Here is a 24771-nt window from a genome sequence, read left to right as displayed (position 1 = left end):
TCAGGGTTGCTGGACCTACTACATATGTCATGGCAGTATCTAGAGCCTTGGCGGCAGAACAAGACCAGAGAGATATCAAGGTTGATAGGCAAGGCAAGAGGCCCTATCAAGCACCTCAGCAGCATCAGCATCAACGACCTTAGTTTAAGAGGCCGTTCCAAGGGCAGCCAGGGAAGAAGCCCTATCAGGGACCGCCAAAGGCAAGGGTCCAATTCAACAGCAGAGGGCGCCTCAGGAGCCCGGTGAATTCCCAGTGTGCCGTAAGTGCAACCGCCAGCACCCGGGGCAATGTTTATACGGGTCAGGCAAGTGCTTTAAATGCGGGGCAAGTGACCACATGCTGAAGGAGTGCCCACGGTGGAGGCAGCCAACTCAGGGCAGAGTGTTTGCCATGCATGCACAGGAGGCGAACCCAAACACTACACTGCTGACGGGTAACTTATTTAATTCCGTACAGTATTAAATTTTTGCCTTGCATGTTTATTTGAATTGGGATTATTAGGATGCTAGATGGAATTTTTGGTGTCTTTTGTTGCATATGACCACTATTAGAATTTTGGGATATAAGTTGCGTGGTGCTACCGTCTCTCAGGAAATATTTTCATCAAGAGATTAGCCATGAAGGCATTGATAGACTCAGGAGCCACTCACTCCTTTATCTCGGAGACATTCGCTAATCATTTAGACATCAAGTCTATCGACCTTGACATGAACTACTCGGTGACAGTCCCATCAGGGGAAGAATTGTTAGCTACCAGCGTGGTCAGAGATATTGATCTAGAGCTGCAGGGCCACCTAGTATATGCCGAATTGATAGTGTTGCCAATGCCAAAGTTTGATATCATTCTGGGTATGGACTGGCTGACGAAAAACCGAGTCCTAATTGATTTTCAGAAGATGTTAGTATTGGTTAGACCTTTGGGAATGGAGCAGTTTCTCTTCGAGCCAGCTAGATGGAGGAGTTTTCCTCGCATGATCTCTTGCATGCAGGCGCGGAAACTTATTTCCAAGGGGTGTCAGGCTTTCTTGGCCAGCATCATTTTAACACCTGACATACCCACTCCGTCATTATCAGATGTGCCAATAGTCAGAGAATTCCAAAACGTCTTTCCTGACGACGTCACAGGTCTTCCACCAGAGAGAGAAGTGGAGTTTGCAATCGATCTTATGCCAGGCACTGTGCCAATCTCCAAGGCACCGTACCATTTAGCTCCAACTGAGATGCTAGAACTCAAACAGCAGATTCAGGAGCTTCTCGACAAGGAATTTATCCGCCCTAGTTTCTCACCGTGGGGCGCACCAGTGATCTTTGTGAAAAAGAAATATGGGAGTATGAGTCTGTGTATCGATTACCGATAATTGAACAAGGTAACGATCAAGAACAAATACCCACTACCAAAGATTGAGGACTTGTTCGATCAGTTGCAGGGAGCCACAGTGTTCTCTAAGATAGATCTTCGGTCGGGGTATCACCAGCTGAAGGTAAAGGATGCCGACGTTCATAAGACTGCTTTCAGAACTTGATATGGGCATTACGAGTTCTTAGTAATGTCGTTTGGACTGGCGAATGCCCAAGAAATTTTCATGGACCTCATGAATCGAGTATTCCAGCCTTACCTAGACCAATTCCTCATAGTGTTCATTGACGATATTCTTATTTACTCGAAGAGTCATGAGGAGCACAGTCAGCACTTGAAGACAGTTTTGCAGACCTTGCAGAGTTGAGTGTTATTTGCGAAGTTCGGTAAGTGTGAATTCTAGTTGGAGAAGGTAGCGTTTTTGGGTCACATAGTGTCTAGTAGTGGGATTGAGGTTGATCCAGCGAAGGTGGCAGGCGTTAAGGAATGGGTTGAACCGAAGAATGCATCAGAGATCCGCAGTTTTCTAGGTATAGCCGGTTACTACCGTAAGTTTATTCAGGGATTTTTGTCAATAGCAGTGCCACTCACTTCACTAACCAAGAAGAATGCTAAGTTCGTGTGGAGCGGCGAGTGTCAGAAGGGCTTCGATACTTTGAAGCGAGCTCTCATTTCAGCGCCAGTGTTAGCCATGCCATCCGGACAAGGAGATTTTATGCTATACAACGATGCATCTAAGCTCGGATTAGGCGCAGTGTTGATGCAGCATGGTCGGGTGATAGCTTATGCTTTCAAACAGTTGAAGGTTCATGAGAAGAATTATCCAACTCATGATTTAGAATTAGCCGTCATTGTCTTTGCATTGAAGATTTGGAGACACTACTTGTACGGCGAGAAATGCCAGATATTTATTGATCACAAGAGTCTCAAGTATTTCTTCACGCAGAAAGAGCTGAATATGAGACAGAGACGATAGTTGGAATTGGTAAAAGACTACGATTGCGAGATTAGCTACCATCCAGGGAAGGCTAATGTTGTCGCAGACACCTTGAGCAGAAAAGTGGCAGTTGTAGTACAGTTGTCAGTGCAGAGACCTCTTCAGTCTGAGATTTAGAGGTTTGGGTTAGAGGTTTATCCCAAGGGCAGAGCCCCCAGATTATCTAATCTGACAGTCAAGTCCGATTTGCTAGACCGAATCCTCAGAGGTCAGTCTTCATATGAGCAGTTATTGAAATGGGGACTGATGGATGAGGCCAAGGGCAGTGTTCTCTACACAGTTTCAGATGGTGTTGTGAGGTACAAAGGTAGAATGTGGGTGCCTAGTGTTGATTCGATCAGAGAGGATATTCTGACAGAGGCACATGCATCTCCGTTTTCAATCCACCCAGGAGGCACCAAAATGTACAAGGACTTGCAGATTTTGTATTGGTGGCAGGGATGAAGCGAGACATCCGCGGATTCGTATTTGAATGCCTCACTTGTCAGCAGGTGAAGGCAGAACATCAAAGGCCAGCAGGAATGCTTAAGCCACTCTCTATCCTCGAGTGGAAATGGGAGAATATTACAATGGACTTTGTGGTTGGTTTGCCGAGATCTGTCAGAGGATTCAATGCCATTTGGGTTATAGTGGACCGACTCACTAACTAGGGGTGTCAAAATGCAACACGACCCGTCAACCCGACACGAAAAAAATCAGGTTCGGGTTGGTGTTTTTCGGGTTCGGGTTGGGTGGGTTCGGGTTAGTGCCAGGTTATACGGGTTTCGGGTTGGGTGGGTTCGGGTTAGTGCCAGGTTATACGGGGTCCATGTCCCTTCTCCTTGCCGAGTATTTCTTTTGCGCACCTACACAGACCCATACACGGACCCAGGCACGGGTTCCGTGTACTTCATATTTTTGGGAAATATTATTGTGTCTTTGGAGTTTCATGTCTTGGGTTAGTACGATGATTGAAATGAGGTCAAGTCCCGAGTGTTTTAGAATGTCTTAAGTTATTTATTGAATTCGGTGATGAGCACTTATAGCTACGTCTAAGCTATGCAAGTTAAGTATTTAAAATTCATGTTAATATGTGCAGCAGCGGCCCTAAATGAAATCCAACGAATCCCTCAACGCCAAGTAAATATGTTGACGTGCAAGAAAATATTTTCAAGTTTTTGAGGTATGCTAAATGTCTTGTGACCAATTTATGTATGGGGTTGGAAAGCGTTAAATCATGAACGGGGACCAACCCATCCGTTAAAGCATGAACGGGTTTAGATTAGGATTGAAAAGCGTTAAATCATGAACGGGGACCAATCCGCCCGTTAAAGCATGAACGGGGATCTCATGTATGTGGCAGTGGATTCGTCTCTGTCGGCCCAATACTGTGGTTTAGTCTGATCAGACGATTATGTTATTGGTCACTCGGTTTGAAACATGCCTCTACGCAAATGATGAAGTTTAAGTATGTTCAAGTATGTACAAGTATGAAAGCATGTTTAAGAAAAGTTTTATGTTTATGACACGTCTACGTATGTACGTATGTAAGTTCAAGTTTAAGAGTAAGTTCAAGTTTCAAGTTATGTATGACCTATTTTAAAGTTTCATGCGGTTTTATTATCTAGTACTTGTTACTCCCAGTTTATACGTGTTGAGTTTTTAGACTCACTAGACTTGATCGATGCAGGTGAGGATGTTTTCGAGGAGACAATGGGTGGGGACCAAGGAACAGGCTTGGACTGAGCAGGAGGCTAAACCCGAGGACCGCCCAAGTTTAAGCTTTTATGAAAATGTTCAAATACTTTTGTCAAACTTTATTTTCAGATCTTTTGTTGCAACAAATTTTGAGACACACAGTTTATTTTATCGAATCATTTAAGAAAATTTTTATTTTTCCGCAAATTTCGAATAATAAAAGTACGGTACGTTACAATTATTGTCACAAAATATGTTAATTCGGGTATAATATATTGTAAATGCAGCATAATATGCCCAAAATAAAGTGCATAACCTAGATATTAAGGCATAAATTCTTAAGGACACCGAGTCTGTCTTGATACAAACGCGGTGCTAATTGCGCTTCGGGCATAATATTTTGCAATTTCATGAGCTTCGAAGTCTTTATCCAAACACATATGCATATTTAATAAGTAAACTCCTTACATGTTTTTATTTATTAAAAAAAAAGATATTACTACAATTATTATTGACACAAAATATTATAATTAGAACATAATAATTCGTAAATTCGGTATAATATGTCCGGATTTGGGTACATAACCCGTATATTTGATCATATATTCTTAGGGGCATCGAAGTCATCTTGATCCAAACTCGTATGCTTATTTAATGAGAACTTCATGCCATGAATTTGATCTATGAAAACAAAAGCATTACTTACATTATTATTGACATAAAATATACTATTTTGGAGGTAATATATTGAGAAGTTTCAGCTTAATAATTTGTCTGAAATTAGATACAGAAATTGGATATTTTATCATAAATTCTTGGGAGCACCGAAGTTTAGATCAAAACTCATATGCATATTTAATAAGTAAACTACTTCTTATCGTGTTTTTCTTTATTAAACAAAACATTATCTATATTATTATTGGCACAAATTATGCTAATTCGAACATAATAATTCGCAACTTTGGTATAATATATCCGAATTTTGGTACATAACTTGTATATTTGAGCACAAATTCTTAGGAGCACCGAAGTCATATTGATCCAAATTCATATTGTGGGGACTCGGACGCTAATTCATTCCTTAATCGTCTTTAGGAATAATTCAAACAATTATAATAAACAGGGTCTAACTTTTTTTTTTTAAAATACAAAGCGGAAACGTAATGTAATTCAATTCAAATTACATATTAAACATAAACATACAAATCTTGTATTATCTACAAGAATTCAACTAGGTTCAACTATAAATCAGTGCTGAATCCTAAGTTGCTTCGAAGCCCGGATCTCCACGCTATCTAGTCCAGCCTCGTTCTCTTTTTGACCCTGATCCTATCCCACCTGTTGCCATGCACACATACAAACAAGACAACAGCCGGATAACTCCGGTGAGAATTACATTCTCAGTATAAATCATGTATACATGCACTCATAAAAACAATATAAAAGCATATAACAGATATTTCTAACATGTATTCATATCAGAATATAAATCCATATCAAGAATAAATCATATTCTAAACATGTACCATCATCAGGAACATAATTCATCATGTACCCTATTCAGGAACATAATCAACATAACTCGATATAAACTGTCAATTAGACTCATGACTTCACATTTAAGACTAGACTCAATCCTAGTCTAGGGATCCCGGTTTCCAGAAGTTGGCATTCCCATATCGACCAACAGTAATAGAAAAGACTCCAGTTCTATCCACGTCGATAGGGTATCGATCACCAGTTATAGAAGAAGCTCTGATTCTATCCACATCGATATAGTATCGATCACCAGTAATAGAAGAAACTCCGATTCTATCCACATCGATATGATATCGATCATCAGTAATAGAAGAGTTACGATTCTATCCACATCGATACAGTACCGATCACCAGTAATAGAAAAAGCCACATTTCTATCCACATCGATAGCCAATCATCCGGTGACAGACTTTGGCACTATCGCCAATACACGATCTTGTGACATCGTGCAATGTGCCCGTGGCGATCCCACCACTATCAGGCACTTCTGTCACAAGATTACTCGTCTAATACCTGCTGTCTATAAATCAAGAGAACAAGTACATCAATCAAATCAATACAATAAGGTAAAGTATGTGATTTAGGGAAACTCGAGCCAAACCTCACTCGAGTTGTGCAATCCCAACTCAACATTAATTTATACCTTTATCTTGTCGCTTTGACGAAGACGAAGTCCTGAATTCAACTCTGTCCATTCTCAATCTGGTAATAACAATACCGAACAGACACAATATCAATATATAACTCAATTCAGAACACGTTCTGATCAATACTCAAATCAACATACTATCTGATCAATGTCAATCGACATACAGTACAACAATACAATCTCAGTCAATCGTAAATCTGATCAATATCAATCTACTGAGGTTTCGACGACATAACAATACAGTCTCGATAACCCCGTCAATTCCAACGCCACAAATATAATACCAGAACTCATAATCAATATCGGGGCAACTCATAATTTCAATCACAATACAAATCTGATATCGAATCTCAGTCAAATGATTTTGAAAATCATAACAATTACAGAAATAGTCTGCTCTTGAATCTGACTTCAATTATACGATGCCTACTATATCAGAAACACTATATATGATTCCTATTCAATTCTGACAATATCATAACTTCAAATCATATCTAAACGTAACAAAACTTACGTCCTGTAGAAGCCTCCGTCGATAGGAACACAGTACTGAAGTCGGATTCAAAATCAGACGGACGGATCGCAATATAAAGTTGTAAGGATTTTCGTAGGATTTTGTCGAGCTTCCTCTTTCTTCGTTTCTGCCAAATTCTGAAGGATATATGTATATATATATCCTAATGCATGTCTAAGCTACGTGTCTTCTTTTCAAATATTTCAGGCGGCGCTCGGGCGGTCCAGATTACCGCACGGGCGCGGGATGTTCTGCCTAAATATTTCCTGATTGCGCATTGGCGCTCGGGCGGTCACAAACTACCGCCCATGCGCCGCACCTTCTGCCCGAGCACTTAACTTGTTATGCACTGGCGCTCGGGCGGTCAAAAACTACCGCTCGGGCGCCAGAATCTCTGTCCAAAATCCATTCTTGTGATGCATTGGCGCTCGGGCAGCCCTTTTCTACCGCTCGGGCGCCAACAGTTCTGTACAAAATATGCACCCTTCATATGCTTTGGCCAATCTGGTCTCAGAATAGCCCGTCTATAATCATATCAGTTCATAATCAATAATCTCAGATTAACAGAATCAAAATCTCGGACATTACATTTCTCCCCCTCTAAGATATGATTTCGTCTCCGAAATCACAAGCAATCAATTCATATCAGAAGAAATGTATACTAGAGGTTACTTCAGAAAATTCATTCTATCAAACCATTCTGATAAAATTACTTGCAAATACTGGCTATACAACATCCGTATATACCAATCAACAGCTCATACCAAATCAATATCATCAGCCGTTATCAAATTCAATCTCAGATATCACCGTAATATCATTACCATTCAGCGGAAATCTGCAGTACTCACTGTACAATGTCTCGTCTGTAGCTATCTCAGTACTCGTTTGATAGCTATCATTATACCATAATTCATAAAGTGACAAGACATCAGGTCACTAGTGCTAAAATCCAGCACTACAGTTCCTGGATATCCTCCAGTATCTAGATAGTTCGCTCCGACTATCCGTCAATCTATAAACCATAGATAAAAAATCATGCTATACATTCTGCCAACAGTACTAAATCAACCAAAAATCACGGTATGATATAATTAACTCTGGCATTCAATACCATCTGACCCCTTTTCTGACATACCTCTCAGTCGTCTTGTCATATCTGTACGTCATCCTGTACAATATACATATGTCGATTTGAACAATCGTTCAATCATAACCACATCTTGGTACATTCTTGGCACGATTTCGGTAAGTCTATCACCAGATCCATAGAATTATACTCCTATTTCTATTCAGGGATCAATAATCTGTATATTCAATCTCCTGGTTTCTATCTTACTGTCTTCATTTGTCAGCGATTTAGACATTTCAATACAAATTCTGACATAACTGATTTCATTTGTTTACATCAGAACTGTCCGTTCGAATTGTTACACATTTCCTGTTACCAGAATAATACTGAATCTATTACTGTGTGCATCTGACAATACCTGTCATTTCAAATTCGAAATATCTGGGACAAACAAATCAGCTAGTTATATAAACTAAAATATTACCTACCTGGTATTCTAATCGACGCACTGTTCTGACTATCGAAATCAAGTTCTGAACAGTCTGATCAAACTTCTGAACTGCTGTAATTCTCAAAATCAACTCCGAGTCGGCTTGAACTGTATATAATCTCAACGGTTCATAACAATCGACATCAAATACGAATTCAAAATAACAGCAAGATCGGATCAGATTCAAAATACCAATCATTTATACTAATCTAGTAAACACATAAAACGCAATTTCTGACATTTCTGAAGTTCTGCCATTTTCAATGTCGTTCTCATCCACAGATCACGGTCTCAACTGTGCTATAGTCAGTCAATATACTATCTTCAGATATCATAGACTCTGAATACTCTCTGTTACAATAAAGATTCATATCTGAACAATTCTGTATACAACAATCTCAGTTTCCAGAATATTCAATACAGATTTCAACTGTTTGATTCAATCAATCATACCCTGATATAGAATCAAGGCTGAAATCGCTTTCCATATATAGGACAAATCCGGAATTTCATCTGGAACGACTATAGCAACTCTCCTGCTACTGATAAATCATTTCCAGATAAGCTCAACTTCAGTAATCAACTGAAGACATAAGGAAGTACTCCATTCTTTTCGATAATCATCGAATCATACATAATACGGATATCAAGGAATTCAAAATCGAGAATCCTTACCGTATATCATTCATTCTTTGGTCATTTCAGGTCCGAATCTTACCATCTCCTGGCAAGAATCTATAATAGTTCTGTACTTGTTAGCATATCAATATCAGTAATGTAGTCAGAATCAGACAACACAAGTACAACACAATCTAATTCAATCCCATTCCCTTTTTACTGTAGTATACAATATATCACAGAATTCACTGATATCAATTCCTCTCCCCAAAAGGTACAAAGATCAATACTACAGTAATACAGACCCAACAGGTATAACATATATCAATGCAACTCAGTCAAAGATAATCGTAGGGAATGCATTAGTATATATCAATACATATGCAATATAATCATAAAAGATTATTACCTGCCACTATATCATTACGTGTGTCCTGGGTTTGTTCCTCGATCACTACCACCAGATGATTCTGCTCCTTGAAATCTTCGGGAACCTCTCTGCGGACAGACTTTACCAAAGTGTCCTGGTTGTCGACAAACATGACAACTACCAAGTACACCTCGGCATTGTTCTGTGGGATGCCTTCCTCCACAGGTTCTACAATAAACTCCGGTGTAACTCGGGCTAGAACCGCTGGAGCTAGTAGAACCGGTCCCTAGCTTCTTGAACTGTTTCTTTCGAGCTTTCAATAAATCTTGCTTCCTACTCGTACTGCCACTATCCAATCGGAGAGGGGATTGTTGTGTCTGGGTTGCATTGCACACAACCTTTCTTGTTGTCTAATCAGACTCGCCTCAGCTCTTTTTGCTTTATTCAAAGTATCAGCAAAATGGTAGGGTTGCTGCATATTTATCAATGCAATTATCTCTGGATTCAATCCTTTGATGAACTGCTCAGCTACAGCTTCATCATTCCCAGCTATCTGAGGAACAAAACGCAGTAAAGTGGAGAATTTAGCAACATATTCTTCAATATTCAGTTGGCCCTGTCTCAAATTCTCAAACTCTGCTCTCTTGTCCTCTCGGTACGATCCTGAGAAGAATCTTCGATAAAATTCAGCTTTAAAGACTTCCCATGTAATCACCGTACCCCGCTGTTCTAATACTCTTTTGGTTGTAATCCACCAACTCCTAGCGACCTCGTGTAACTGATTGGGCACCAGTTTAATTCTCCGTTCATTTGGATAATCAAGTGAATCAAACAGTATCTCTATGTCATCTAACCAATTCTCACAATCTTCAGACGTCTCAACACCCCTCAGAATCGGCGGCTGAAATGACTGAAATTGTTGCAACTGTGTTTCCATAGGAGTTTCTGATACATCTATTTGATCAGTCGAAGTACTACCCCTTTCCGGAATTCTTCGAGGAGGTATATCTGATCACCACAAGGGTTAGCAATCACAGGAGATAAGTCCATCTCAGTCCCTTCCTGATCAGCTTGCCTCTGATCAAGAATTGGTTCTGATTCATTTTCAAATCAGACATATTACCAAATCAATTCAGATATTCAGGTAATCATGTAATTAAAAGCAGTAAACATAATAGCATGCTAGCATACACAATGTAAGTCAACATTATAATAAGTCACATGCTAGCAATCACATGCAGGAAAGAAAACACATTCTACCCCGCTCACTCTCTTCTATCTCAATCTCAAGAACCTACTGTTCTGGAACCTAATGCTCTGATACCACCTGTTGTGGGGACCCGGACGCTAATTCATTCCTTAATCGCCTTTAGAATAATTCAAACAATTATAATAAACAGGGTCTAACTTTTTTTTTTTAAATACAAAGCGGAAACGTAATGTAATTCAATTCAAATTACATATTAAACATAAACATACAAATCTTGTATTATCTACAAGAATTCAACTAGGTTCAACTATAAATCAGTGCTGAATCCTAAGTTGCTTCGAAGCCCGGATCTCCACGCTATCTAGTCCAGCCTCGTTCTTTCTTGACCCTGATCCTATTCCACCTGTTGCCACGCACACATACAAACAAGACAACAGCCGGATAACTCCGGTGAGAATTACATTCTCAGTATAAATCATGTATACATGCAATCATAAAAACAATATAAAAGCATATAACAGATATTTCTAACATGTATTCAGATCAGAATATACAATCCATATCAAGAATAAATCATATTCTAAACATGTACCATCATCAGGAACATAATTCATCATGTACCCTATTCAGGAACATAATCAACATAACTCGATATAAACTGTCAATTAGACTCATGACTTCACATTTAAGACTAGACTCAATCCTAGTCTAGGGATCCCGGTTTTCCAGAAGTTGGCATTCCCATATCGACCAATAGTAATAGAAAAGACTCCAGTTCTATCCACGTCGATAGGGTATCGATCACCAGTTATAGAAGAAGCTCTGATTCTATCCACATCGATATAGTATCGATCACCAGTAATAGAAGAAACTCCGATTCTATCCACATCGATATGATATCGATCATCAGTAATAGAAGAGTTACGATTCTATCCACATCGATACAGTACCGATCACCAGTAATAGAAAAAGCCACATTCCTATCCACATCGATAGCCAATCATCCGGTGACAGACTTTGGCACTATCGCCAATACACGATCTTGTGACATCGTGCAATGTGCCCGTGGCTGATCCCACCACTATCAGGCACTTCTGTCACAAGATTACTCGTCTAATACCTGCTGTCTATAAATCAAGAGAACAAGTACATCAATCAAATCAATACAATAAGGTAAAGTATGTGATTTAGGGAAACTCGAGCCAAACCTCACTCGAGTTGTGCAATCCCAACTCAACATTAATTTATACCTTTATCTTCTCGCTCTGACGAAGACGAAGTCCTGAATTCAACTCTGTCCATTCTCAATCTGGTAATAACAATACCGAACAGACACAATATCAATATATAACTCAATTCAGAACACGTTCTGATCAATACTCAAATCAACATACTATCTGATCAATGTCAATCGACATACAGTACAACAATACAATCTCAGTCAATCGTAAATCTGATCAATATCAATCTACTGAGGTTTCGACGACATAACAATACAGTCTCGATAACCCCGTCAATTCCAACGCCACAAATATAATACCAGAACTCATAATCAATATCGGGGCAACTCATAATTTCAATCACAATACAAATCTGATATCGAATCTCAGTCAAATGATTTTGAAAATCATAACAATTACAGAAATAGTCTGCTCTTTAATCTGACTTCAATTATACGATGCCTACTGTATCAGAAACACTATATATGATTCCTATTCAATTCTGACAATATCATAATTTCAAATCATATCTAAACGTAACAAAACTTTCGTCCTGTAGAAGCCTGCGTCGATAGGAACACAGTACTGAAGTCGGATTCAAAATCAGACGGACGGATCGCAATATAAAGTTGTAAGGATTTTCGTAGGATTTTGTCGAGCTTCCTCTTTCTTCGTTTCTGCCAAATTCTGAAGGATATATGTATATATATATCCTAATGCATGTCTATGCTACGTGTCTTCTTTTCACATATTTCAGGCGGCGCTCGGGCGGTCCAGAATTACCGCACGGGCGCGGGATGTTCTGCCCAAATATTTCCGGATTGCGCATTGGCGCTCGGACGGTCACAAACTACCGCCCGTGCGCCGCACCTTCTGCCCGAGCACTTAATTTGTTATGCACTGGCGCTCGGGCGGTCAAAAACTACCGCTCGGGCGCCAGACTCTCTGTCCAAAATCCATTCTTGTGATGCATTGGCGCTCGGGCGGCCCTTTTCTACCGCTCGGGCGCCAACAGTTCTGTACAAAATATGCACCCTTCATATGCTTTAGCCAATCTGGTCTCAGAATAGCCCGTCTATAATCATATCAGTTCATAATCAATAATCTTAAGATTAACAGAATCAAAATCTCGGGCATTACACATATGCTTATTTAATGAGTAAGATATAAGAAAAACACTTCTTACCATGAATTTTATCTATAAAGTATTTTGAATTTGGCAAATAACTTGGCACTTTGAGTATAAAGTATAAGGAACATGGCAAAGTAGATCTAAACTCATATATATAATTAACCAATTTAAGTTTTTTAAAAAAAAACAAGTTTTTAACACAATTTTATGTATCAAGTAATGACACTAGCAAAATTATATATTGGAACAAAATATGACAATTCCAACATAAAATATCGCAATTCTAGCGTAAAATACATTGAATTTGGTACATAACTTGAAATTTCGATTATTAATTATGAGGAACATTGTAGGTGTCTGGATCCAAACCCATATATATAGAGCGATTCTCTTAAAAAGCTTTCTATAAAATATCATAATCACAATTCCAGTATAAATATTTAAAATTCGATAGATAACTTGGATATCTGAGCACAAATTCTTAGAGACACGATTGTTATCTTGATGCAAACTCATATACATACTTGTAAGTAAGAGGTAGAAAAAGATTTCTTGCCATTATTTTTATGCATAAAAAAAAGAGAGTTGATATTTACAATTCATTTTGTGTTATCCACATCCACTTCACGTATAAAAATATGTCAAATATATTCTCAAATGAAGTACAAATAACAAGAATATAGTGTAAATATCAAATCCCATGCATAAAAAAATGCACTACATAAATTATTATTGGCACAAATTATGCTAATTCGAGCATAATATATTGCAATTTCTGTATAAAATGTTTGAGCATAAATATTGAGGAGCACCAAAGTCTTGATATAAACTTACATGCGTACTCACTGAGTGAGAGGTAAGAAAACAAATTCTTACTAAGCATATGAGTTTGGATCGAGACGATTTCGGTGCTTCTTATAATTTTATGCTCAAATATACGAGTTATGTACTCAATTCCGGACATATTATACTGTAATTGTGATAGTATTATACACATATTAGACAATTTTATGCCATTAATAATATAGGCAGTCCCTGTGTTTGATAGATAAAAATCATGTTAAGAAGTTGTTCACTTACCTCTTATTCATTAAGTATTCACATGAGTTTGGATAGAGATGCCTTAATTGTGACTCCAAATTTATGCTCAAATATCCAAGTTATTTATCCAAGTTCCTACGAATAATAATGTTGTTGTGATATATTATGCTCGAATTAGCATACTTTTTGTCAATAATAATGTAAGTAGTGCATTTTATTTGATAAATATAATCATTGTAAGAAGTTGTTTTCCTACATCTCACTCATTAAGTGTTCATGAGAGTTTGGATCCAAACGACTTCGGTACTCCTCAGAATTTATAATCAAATATCCAAGTTATGTACTCAATTGTGGAAGAATTATACTGAATTTGCTATATTTTATGTCTGAATTAACATAATTTGTGTCAATAATAATTTATGTAGCATTTTTTGTTTAATTGATAAAAACAGTGATAATAAGATTTTTCCTACCTCTTACTCATTATGTATGCATATGTGTTTGCATCAAAATGACCGGTGTCTCTAAAAAAGGATGAACTCTCAAATATCCAGAATTACAAGATGCTATCAATATTATTATTGCAAAGACATGTGATAATTTGGGGATAATCTAACGCAATTTCAGTGCATTTTATGTGAAATGTGGCACATAATGGAAAAACTTGAGCATATATTCTGAGAAGAACCACCAACATTTTGATCCGAACTTATATTCTATTTAGTGAATAAGAGTTGTGAAGACAAATTCTTACCATAATTTTATCTAACAAACACAACACACTGTCAACATTATTATTGTCACAAAATATTATAATTTGGTAATAGTTTAATGCAATTGCAGTATATTTTGTGTAAAATATGGCACATATTAGAGAAATTTGAGCATATATTTTGATGGGAAGCACCATCGACTTGAATTTCCATATAATACCCGAATATTGATAATTTATACCACAATTATCATAGTTTGTATCATTTATCCTACATGTGACATTTAATTGGTAGACACAAACATTCGTAAGAACTTAGTTTCCCACTTTTTTATTAATTAGATATATGTGAGATTGGTACAATACCATCTCATGGCTTCCAAATTTCAAACTTAAATTTCTATGAGTTGTACCTAACTTAAGACATATAATTTGGGATGTAAACGAACCAAACAGCTATTCGAAACTTGATTCGATAAAAGCTCGTTTGAGCTTGTTTAATGAGGCTCGTTAAGATAAATAAACCAAACTCAAACTTTACAGTATTCGGCTCGTTAGCTCGTGAACATGTTCGTTGGTAAGTTCATGAGTAATCTTTTAGATGAAAAAATAATAGTTTTGATATTTGATTTATTGATTTTGCCTATTATTTATGAAATATATAGAAAAATCTATTAAATAATAATAATTTATTTTTTCTTTAAATATATAATTTACTTTTTAATTAATTTAATGCAAATTTAAATGTATAATTCATATTTATTAAGTTTGTTTAGGCTCGATAAAGGTTTGAATAAGCTCGTGAGCCATGCATATATTCGTTAAATAAAGCTCGAGCTCGGCTCGATTATAAACGAACCAAGCTCAAACATTCAAGAGTTCGGCTCGGCTCGACTCGATTATATTCCTACATATAATACTGGAATCTTGATAAATTTATATTAAAAGTGGAATTCACCAAATAAAAAGTTTCGCATTTCTATACCCTAGTACTATATTTGTTAAATTAGATAAATAAAAGTCTTGTTTGAATAAATATGTATTTTGTTGAACTCGTATTTTCTGCAAAAATTAATTATTATTTTTATGCATGTGCCACATTTTGAAAAAATAATAATAATAATGCTCAATTAATCCTTTTTTCACACTCATTTTCAGGTTGTTTTTTTGTATGATCCTATTACACATTATAACCTCAATCACACAAAAATCAACTGTTAGCCAACAATAAACAAAAGTCAATAAGGAAAAACAAAATAAGAACAATAAACAAATACATGAAACAATGGTCATCAAAGCAACGTTGTTCCACCCAATTGTACAATATACAGTAATCATGCAAATTGTGCACATCTTTTTTACATAGCAAAAAAAAAAAAAAAAAAGGAGACCAACAAAGAAACATTATTCCACCCTGTGAACAAGACTCTCCTACATCCAAACATGGGCACATCTTTCTCATGCATCATCAAAGCAACAATGTTCCGACAATATGCCGCTAGAATGTGTACACCTTCTTGAAGAGGTTTCTTCGTTTATCTTTTCAACATGTGATCAATCTTCAGACTATTTCTCAGATACACTCCACAAAGAGCACACAATTCAAACATTCAAAGTTGAGATATACACTTTTTAACCATCTAGAAATTCCATGCCATCAAATTCAAGTATTATTTCACCATAAAAGACCATGCTACCCAAAATGTATTGATATAAAAGATAAATCAATAAAAATACTGCAGCAGCAAAAATGCCATAAAAATCAAACCAAGCAATAAAAAATCAACTCCATCCACACTTCTTCTTTCGACAAAAGACAACGATTTCTTCAATTTCAACTGGTTGTTCTTTTTATTCTCTAACCAACAATAAACTTACAGTGACACAAATGCCGTAAAAATTGTATATGGCTGAGGAAAATGAGATCTTACTCTTTTACACATAATGACGTGCTTCATAACTCGATTTCCTCAACTTCAGCAGTTTGCTCGTCTTATTTTCTGACATTGCAGAAACATTCTAAAACTCGAACCAGATTCAAACATTATGTCCAGAAATTGAGAAGGTGACACTGAGTATCAGTTCGTCTAAAAATGAACCGAAATCATTGTGATATCACAACTAGAATCGCGAGATATCACGTCAAGGAAATCTGTGACAGAAACATAGAATAATTAGTGAAAGTAGAAAGCCTATTCTTATATAATCAATTAAATAAAATAAATCAGATGCACTCATGTCATGGGATCAGGGGAAAAAAAATATGCACCTTTTGTCACAAAAAATTAACAGTCAATTACTGTTTTTTCTTAAAAGAGAAAAACTAATCCAATTTCAAGGGGAAAAAATGAATTTCTGAAATGGAAGACATCAAATGATCTTGCTACAGTGCATACTTGATCATAAGGATAAAAAATTTCAATCGAAAATATTAGAACAATACCCTTCTGATATCCAACGCCTCATCATAATTGATCATACTAACTACAACACCAACACAAACTAAAAAATATTGTACTTACGAATCATAACAAGCAACCAACTTCCCAAATAGAACCCATCCTAAAATTAATATACGAAATTGAATTTATTGCAAGAAACCATAGATTTCAATTTTCCTAAAAAAAAGTAAAATAAAAATTTTGAATCAATCTTACTCTGTTAAACAATTCAGCAAGAAATATAAACCCATTGATACCCCAGGATGAACCCATCAAGATCCGGCCCAAACTCCCAGCCCATCTCTAAGGCCCACAGGTGAATGGCCCATGACAAGCCCAGGTATTCTCCTATAAATACCAAGTTTGAGCGTATGATTATAGATTCATTATTCACTATATTGTTTTCAGCAGCACCCTTAGCTGCTCCCCATATATCCTCCGCGTCGGAGGGGCTACGCAAGGACACCCTCCTGGCCCCCTCCTAACGATCTTATTTGTGATTTCAGGCTCAGGGTAATTTCGGAACCTGCGTCTGGATTAGTGACACTTGCTGGAATCGGACCCTAAATTTCCCGTGAATATCACCCATAAATGCAGAGAACTTGCTCTTTAGACGTAATGACTATGTTTGGGCTTATTTCGGTTCGTCTTTACTCTTTGCAACTGCATTTGTGGCTCGATTTTGATTCTTATCCCGCCTTCGGTCGTCCGTCGATCGATTTTGATTTGTGTAAATGGAGAGAGAGAATTGGTGCCAATCATAATGAAAGAATGTGGTTTCTTTTTACCATATTAGACGAGGGTAAACATGTAAAATCATAAATCAAGGAGTGCAAAGTAAATTTTGTGTTATGTCAGGGAGCTCGGATAAAAAATCCTGTTGTCACATAGCCTGGACACTAAATTATATTTTAGAATAGGTATTTATCGCCAATTTCCCCAAAAATATAACTATAATAACAAATTTGAATTTTGTCTCTAATCAAGTTGATATGTAAATTTTTTGATATTTTGAGATTTTTTTTTTTTCAAAACCAGTTGTTTTCGGTTCATATATGATCAACTTCACTACAAAAACCCAATGAAGCAATGAAAAGGCAATCATAGTATAAAATCATAGTATAAAGATTATAGGTTATCTCGCTCTTGAGCTTCATGTGGGGCCTTCTCTCGTAAACATGATTCCTCTAAACCTTCTTCCTCACGTGCTTTCTCACAAGTCATCACTCATAGAATATCTCACATCTGGAAAACGATTTTTTTGGCATCTCTCAACACTCGAACTCAGGTCCTCCAGAGTAGTTCAATTTGTACCAAAACTCTAGAAATCTAGGTACTTAAGCTTGGAGGTACTGAGTTCGAGTGTTGGGAGAGACGAAAAGAAACTTTTTTCAAGATATTTTATAAGTGACGGTGTATGAAAAGGCCCCAGAAGGAGCTCAAGATCGGGACAGACAATGGTCGTTACACGTAGAGATCTAAGTCACGTGAAGCCGAGAAATTGGCTGAAAATGGAAAAGCGACGTGAACTTGATCAACTTCAAAAATAGTTACACCAATCCCAAAGGGTCACGCTGTCTGCCTATAAAAACAAGTGAAAAGGGAATGGGAACAACGTTTTTATGCATCCCCACGTCTCCGTAAAACTGATTTCCTTTAGCTACAAGCGTATTACCCATTGACATGTTAGCGTATCTTTTCTCACACTCAAGATGTAACGGAAGTTTTAAAATTTTATTTTGACGTTCTAAACATTCTTGGGTGTCATATGATTTAAAATCATTCAGAGGGCATTTAAATTTTATTTACCTTTGTATATTCAACATCGACTCCAACTATTCCGATGTTTAGGCACTAATAGCTCTTCTTGAAAATCTCTACGAACTTTCTTCAGCCTCCTTAAATAGATCCATGGTCAGAGACTACGTTTCTCGTGTAGGCTGCACTAGAAATCCACATGAAATTTGTGTCGAGATTAGATTGTCGAAATTTAAAAAATCTGACAGGGGTGTGGAGACGTGGCAGCGGTGTTGTGGAGGAAGAAGTTCGGCCAAACTTCTGTCGAGGAGGGGAGCCGAATTTTTTCTTCTTCCGAAATGGGGAGAGATAGGAAATCCATACTTGATTTTCTTGATATTTTTATTGTATATCTTTGTGTTATGTATATTATCAATTCTTTGGTAACATATATATAAATATAATATTTCAATAATTTAAGATTCTAACCTTAGCATGATTCTATATTTTCATTATTTTAAATTCTCATATGTTATTTTTTATTCTTAAAAATATCATTTATAGTCAACTCATAATGTATGACATATATATAATGCATGTCTTCATATAAATATATATATATATATATATATAAATACATATATATTGTTGGAACATTTAATGTTCGCAATCTTGATTTTGATGTTAACAAAACTTGTTATTTTGTTTCTAATGATTTACCTTAGTGCGCAGGCCTTAGTGCGCAGGAAGCTGGAACTTATCAGGCTTCGAACTGATAAGTTAAACGAGCCAAAACTGAAGCTATCGAGATGCAAACTGAAAACATCAACTGATCGACCAAACTGAATAAGCTCAACTGATATCTTAAAAGACGGTCCAACTGATTGTCCAACTGATAGGTGATTTAGCAGAAGATGTTCAGAAGTTCGGCCAGCTGATGAAGAATTCAACTGATAAAGAACCCAGCTTACCAGTTCAACTGATAGAGTGAAATTAGTTCAACTGACGAGTCAACTGATTTCACCAGCCCAACTGAAGATCAGTTCAGATGACCAGTTAGGAACATCAGTTAGAAATCAATCAGTTGCATATCAAGACAAGTTTATCTAAGTGGATTCCAGATATGCACAAAGATACAAAAGCATCTGTACGATGAAATGTACAATAATTGACGTTGCAACAAAGATTAAAGCCGAGAGATTCCTGAAGGCATGTCAGAAAATTCAAGAAACATATGCCAAGGAATGCATTCAAGCTGCAACGATCACATGTGATGAGTCTTAGTGTATGGTCATCATGCTGCTATATATACAAACCAAGACCATCAATAATTAATGTGAGTGAATGAGAAAAACAACAGATGTGTGCAGATACACAAAAGGGCACGCATATTGTATATCAGCTTACAAGAACCAATAAAGCCCAGAGAGAACACTTCATCATGTTATCAGCTTAGTTTAGAAGCATACTTCCCTCAGTGTGTGTGAACACTTTCGGGTAGTTTTCAGTGATCAGTTCTCACACACACTCACACCACCACTCAAATACAGTCTTGCACAAAGACAATAAACTTGTGTATGTAGTCTTTGACACACAAACGTTAAACACGTGTTGGCTAGAAGGTGTTCCCTTCAGTCTAGTTTAGGAGTTCAGTTAGGCAGTGGGTAAGTTCTAAGCTGGGTGGGTTTGTACAAGTAGTTGTATAAATCAAGATCTTCTAGTGGTACCTACACGAGGAGGTAGAAGGGGTGACGTAGGAGCAGTTGAAGTCTCCGAACATGCATAAACATATCTTATGTCTTTTCTGTTTAACTGCTTATTTTGTTCTTAACTGATTTGATCAGTTCAGCTCTGTCCATAACTAAACTAATATAAGTCATAATTGATCCCTAGTAATTTTCAGTCATTCAGTTACACAAAATATAAAATATATCAGTGTTTCATAACGAATGATTATTTCGAGTGTTTCCGCTTGGTTTTATACCAAACTCGATCTAATTCATCGGTGTATATTTTCTTAGAACACGAGCTATTGCAGCTCTGGGAGAATATTTTGTTAGAAGCACCTCTTGGTGCCCAGCAAACGATCCTTCAATTGGTATCAGAGCTAACTGTTATAAGAAGGACATTTGAAAACTGATATTTTAAAATATGTTTCAAAATGTTATTTAAAATGGATTTCAAAATCCTCTTAAAAATTTTATGAGTTTTCCATGAGAAGAGAGAAGGTTCTTGGCTCTGCAACTAACATTGTAACTACTTCTCTCGACTCATTAACGTTGTTGTTTTAAGTGGCTTGCAGAATTTTGAGTTCAGTTGACAGCAGTTCAGCTAAAACTGCTCTATAGACAAGATTTCAATTGCAAACCTACCAGTTCAACTGATCAACAGACGAAACCCAACTACCAGCTCAAACTGATGAGTTAAGTGGAGCTTAATCATCAGAAGTGCCGGCGCTTCATTGCCATATCAGATCAATATAGATGATTAATGCGGTTCAGCATCAGTTGAGTCAAGTTTGAGTCAGCTCGACCAGTTAGCCAGCACATAAATCAAGTCCAAGGAAAATTAGCTGATCCTCTGGCAAACGAGACTCATAAGTCATGCAACATTCAAAGCATTCAAGGCGATCAATTATTAGTATATTAAGTTCTATTATGTGTAAACTAACTGATGTTTGATGTTATTTAAAGTCTGCTAGTGGAGTAGCTTTTACCCTTACAATTGTTGATGTGCATAAATGTACAATACAAGGGACGTTTATTCGATTAAATAAAAATTTTGTTCATCCAGTTAGCCTTCACATAACTATACTGCTATTTTAAGATTAGTTGCCTAAAGTGCATCATTGATATTAAAACTTCATTAATCGCGTATTTTTTTTGGGAGTTTTTAATTCAGTTTCTGAGTGGGAGTTCTGTGTGGAATTACTCTTCAAATTGAAAAACTGTTTTCAAATTATTTCATTCAGTTGTTGAGGGGGAGCTTTTATTTTTTCTACCCCTGGAACTGAAAAACTCCTTTTAAAAAAGTTTTTATTCTCGCAAAGGGGGAGAATCAATTTTTTTTTTAATTGATTAAAACTACTCAATTTTTGTGATCATCAAAAAGAGAGAGATTGTTGGAACATTTCATGTTCGCAATCTTGATTTTGATTTTAGGAAAACTTGTTATTTTGTTTCTAATGATTTACCTTAGTGCGCAGGAAGTTGGAACTGATCAGGCTTCGAACTGATCAGTTAAACGAGCCAAAACTGAAGCTATCGAGATGCAAACTGAAAATATCAACTGATCGACCAAACTGAATAAGCTCAACTGATATCTTAAAAGACGGTCCAACTGATTGTCCAACTGATAGGTGATTTAGAAGAAGATCTTCAGAAGTTCGGCCAGCTGATGAAGAATTCAACTGATAAAGAACCCAGCTTATCAGTTCAACTGATAGAGTGAAATTAGTTCAACTGACGAGTCAACTAATTTCACCAGCACAACTGAAGATCAGTTCAGATGACCAGTTAGGAACATCAGTTAGAAATCAATCAGTTGCAGATAAAGACAAGTTTATCTAAGTGGATTCTAGATATGCACAAAGATACAAAAGCATCTGTACGATGAAATGTACAATAATTGACGTTGCAACAAAGATTAAAGCCGAGAGATTCCTGAAGGCATGTCAGAAAAGTCAAGAAACATATGCCAAGGAACGCATTCAAGCTGCAACGATCACATGTGATGAGTCTTAGTTTATGGTCATCATGCTGCTATATATACAAACCAAGACCATCAACAAAAAATGTGAGTGAATGAGAAAAACAACAGGTGTGTGCAGATACATAAAAGGGCACGCATATTGTATATCAGCTTACAAGAAGCAATAATGCCCGGAAAGAACACTTCATCATGTTATCAGCTTAGTTTAGAAGCATACTTCTCTCAGTGTGTGTGAACACTATCGGGTAGTTTTCAGTGATCAGTTCTCACACACACTCACACCACCACTCAAATACAGTCTTGCACAAAGACAATAAACTTGTGTATGTAGTCTTTGACACACAAACGTTAAACAAGTGTTGGCTGGTAGGTGTTCCCTTCAGTCTAGTCTAGGAGTTCAGTTAGGCAGTGGGTAAGTTCTAAGCTGGGTGGGTTTGTACAAGTAGTTGTATAAATCAAGATCTTCTAGTGGTACCTACCCGAGGAGGTAGAAGGGGTGACGTAGGAGCAGTTGAAGTCTCCGAACATGCATAAACATATCTTATGTCTTTCCTGTTTAACTGCTTATTTTGTTCTTAACTGATTTGATCAGTTCAGCTCTGTCCATAACTGAACTAATATATGTCATAATTGATCCCTAGTAATTTTCAGTCATTTAGTTACACAAGATATAAAATATATCAGTGTTTCTTAACGATTATTTCGGGTGTTTTCCGCTTGGTTTTATACCAAACTCGATCTAATTCATCGGTGTATATTTTCTTAGAACACGAGCTATTGCAGCTTGGTAGAATATTTTGTTTGAAGCACCTCTTGGTGCCCAGCAAACGATCCTTCAATTGGTATCAGAGCTAGCTGTTATAAGAAAGACATTTGAAACTGATATTTTAAAATATGTTTCAAAATGTTATTTAAAATGGATTTCAAAATCCTCTTAAAAATTTTATGTGTTTGCCATGAGAAGAGAGAAGGTTCTTGGCTCAGCAACTAACATTGTAACTACTTCTCTCGACTCATTAACGTTGTTGTTTTAAGTGGCTTGCAGGATTTTGAGTTCAGTTGACAGCAGTTCAGCTAAAACTTCTCTATAGACAAGATTTCAGTTGCAAACCTACCAGTTCAACTGATCAACAGACGAAACCCAACTACCAGCTCAAACTGATGAGTTAAGTGGAGCTTAATCATCAGAAGTGCCGGCGCTTCATTGCCATATCAGATCAATATAGATGATTAATGCGGTTCAGCATCAGTTGAGTCAAGTTTGAGTTAGCTCAACCGGTTAGCCAGCACATAAATCAAGTCCAAGGCAAATTAGCTGATCCTCTGGCAAACGAGACTCATAAGTCATGCAACATTCAAAGCATTCAAGGCGACCAATTATTAGTATATTAAGTACTATTATCTGTAAACTAACTGATGTTTGATGTTATTTAAAGTCTGCTAGTGGAGTAGCTTTTACCCTTACAATTGTTGATGTTCATAAATGTACAATACAAGGGACGCTTATTCGATTAAATAAAAATTTTGTTCATCCAGTTAGCCTTCACATAACTATACTGCTATTTTAAGATTAGTTGCCTAAAGTGCATCATTGATATTAAAACTTCATTAATCGCGTAATTTTTTTTGGGATTTTTTAATTCAGTTTCTGAGGGGGAGTTCTGTTTGGAACTACTCTTCAAATTGAAAAACTGTTTTCAAATTATTTCATTCAGTTGTTGAGGGGGAGGTTTTATTTTTGCTACTCCTAGAACTGAAAAACTCTTTTTAAAAAAGTTTTTATTCTCACAAAGGGGGAGAATCAATTTTTTTTAAATTGATTGAAACTACTCAATTTTTGTGATCATCAAAAAGAGAGAGATTTTTGGAACATTTCATGTTCGCAATTTTGATTTTGATTTTATAAAAGCTTGTTATTTTGTTTCTAATGATTTACATTAGTGCGCAGGAAGTTGGAACTGATCAGGCTTCGAACTGATCTGTTAAACGAACCAAAACTGAAGCTATCGAGATGCAAACTGAAAACATCAACTGATAGACCAAATTGAATCGGCTCAACTGATATCTTAAAAGACGGTCCAACTGATTGTCCAACTGATAGGTGATTTAGCAGAAGATCTTCAGAAGTTCGGCCAGCTGATGAAGAATTCAACTGATAAAGAACCCTAGCTGACCAATTCAATTGATAGAGTGAAATCAGTTCAACTGACGAGTCAACTGATTTCACCAGCCCAACTGAAGATCAGTTCAGATGACCAGTTAGGAACATCAGTTAGAAATCAA

Source organism: Primulina tabacum, chromosome 8, assembly GCF_025594145.1.
Source record: "Primulina tabacum isolate GXHZ01 chromosome 8, ASM2559414v2, whole genome shotgun sequence".
NCBI classification, from domain to species: Eukaryota; Viridiplantae; Streptophyta; class Magnoliopsida; order Lamiales; family Gesneriaceae; genus Primulina; species Primulina tabacum.
The sequence above is the reverse complement of the archived record's forward strand: the minus strand, read 5'-3'. Positions refer to the sequence as shown.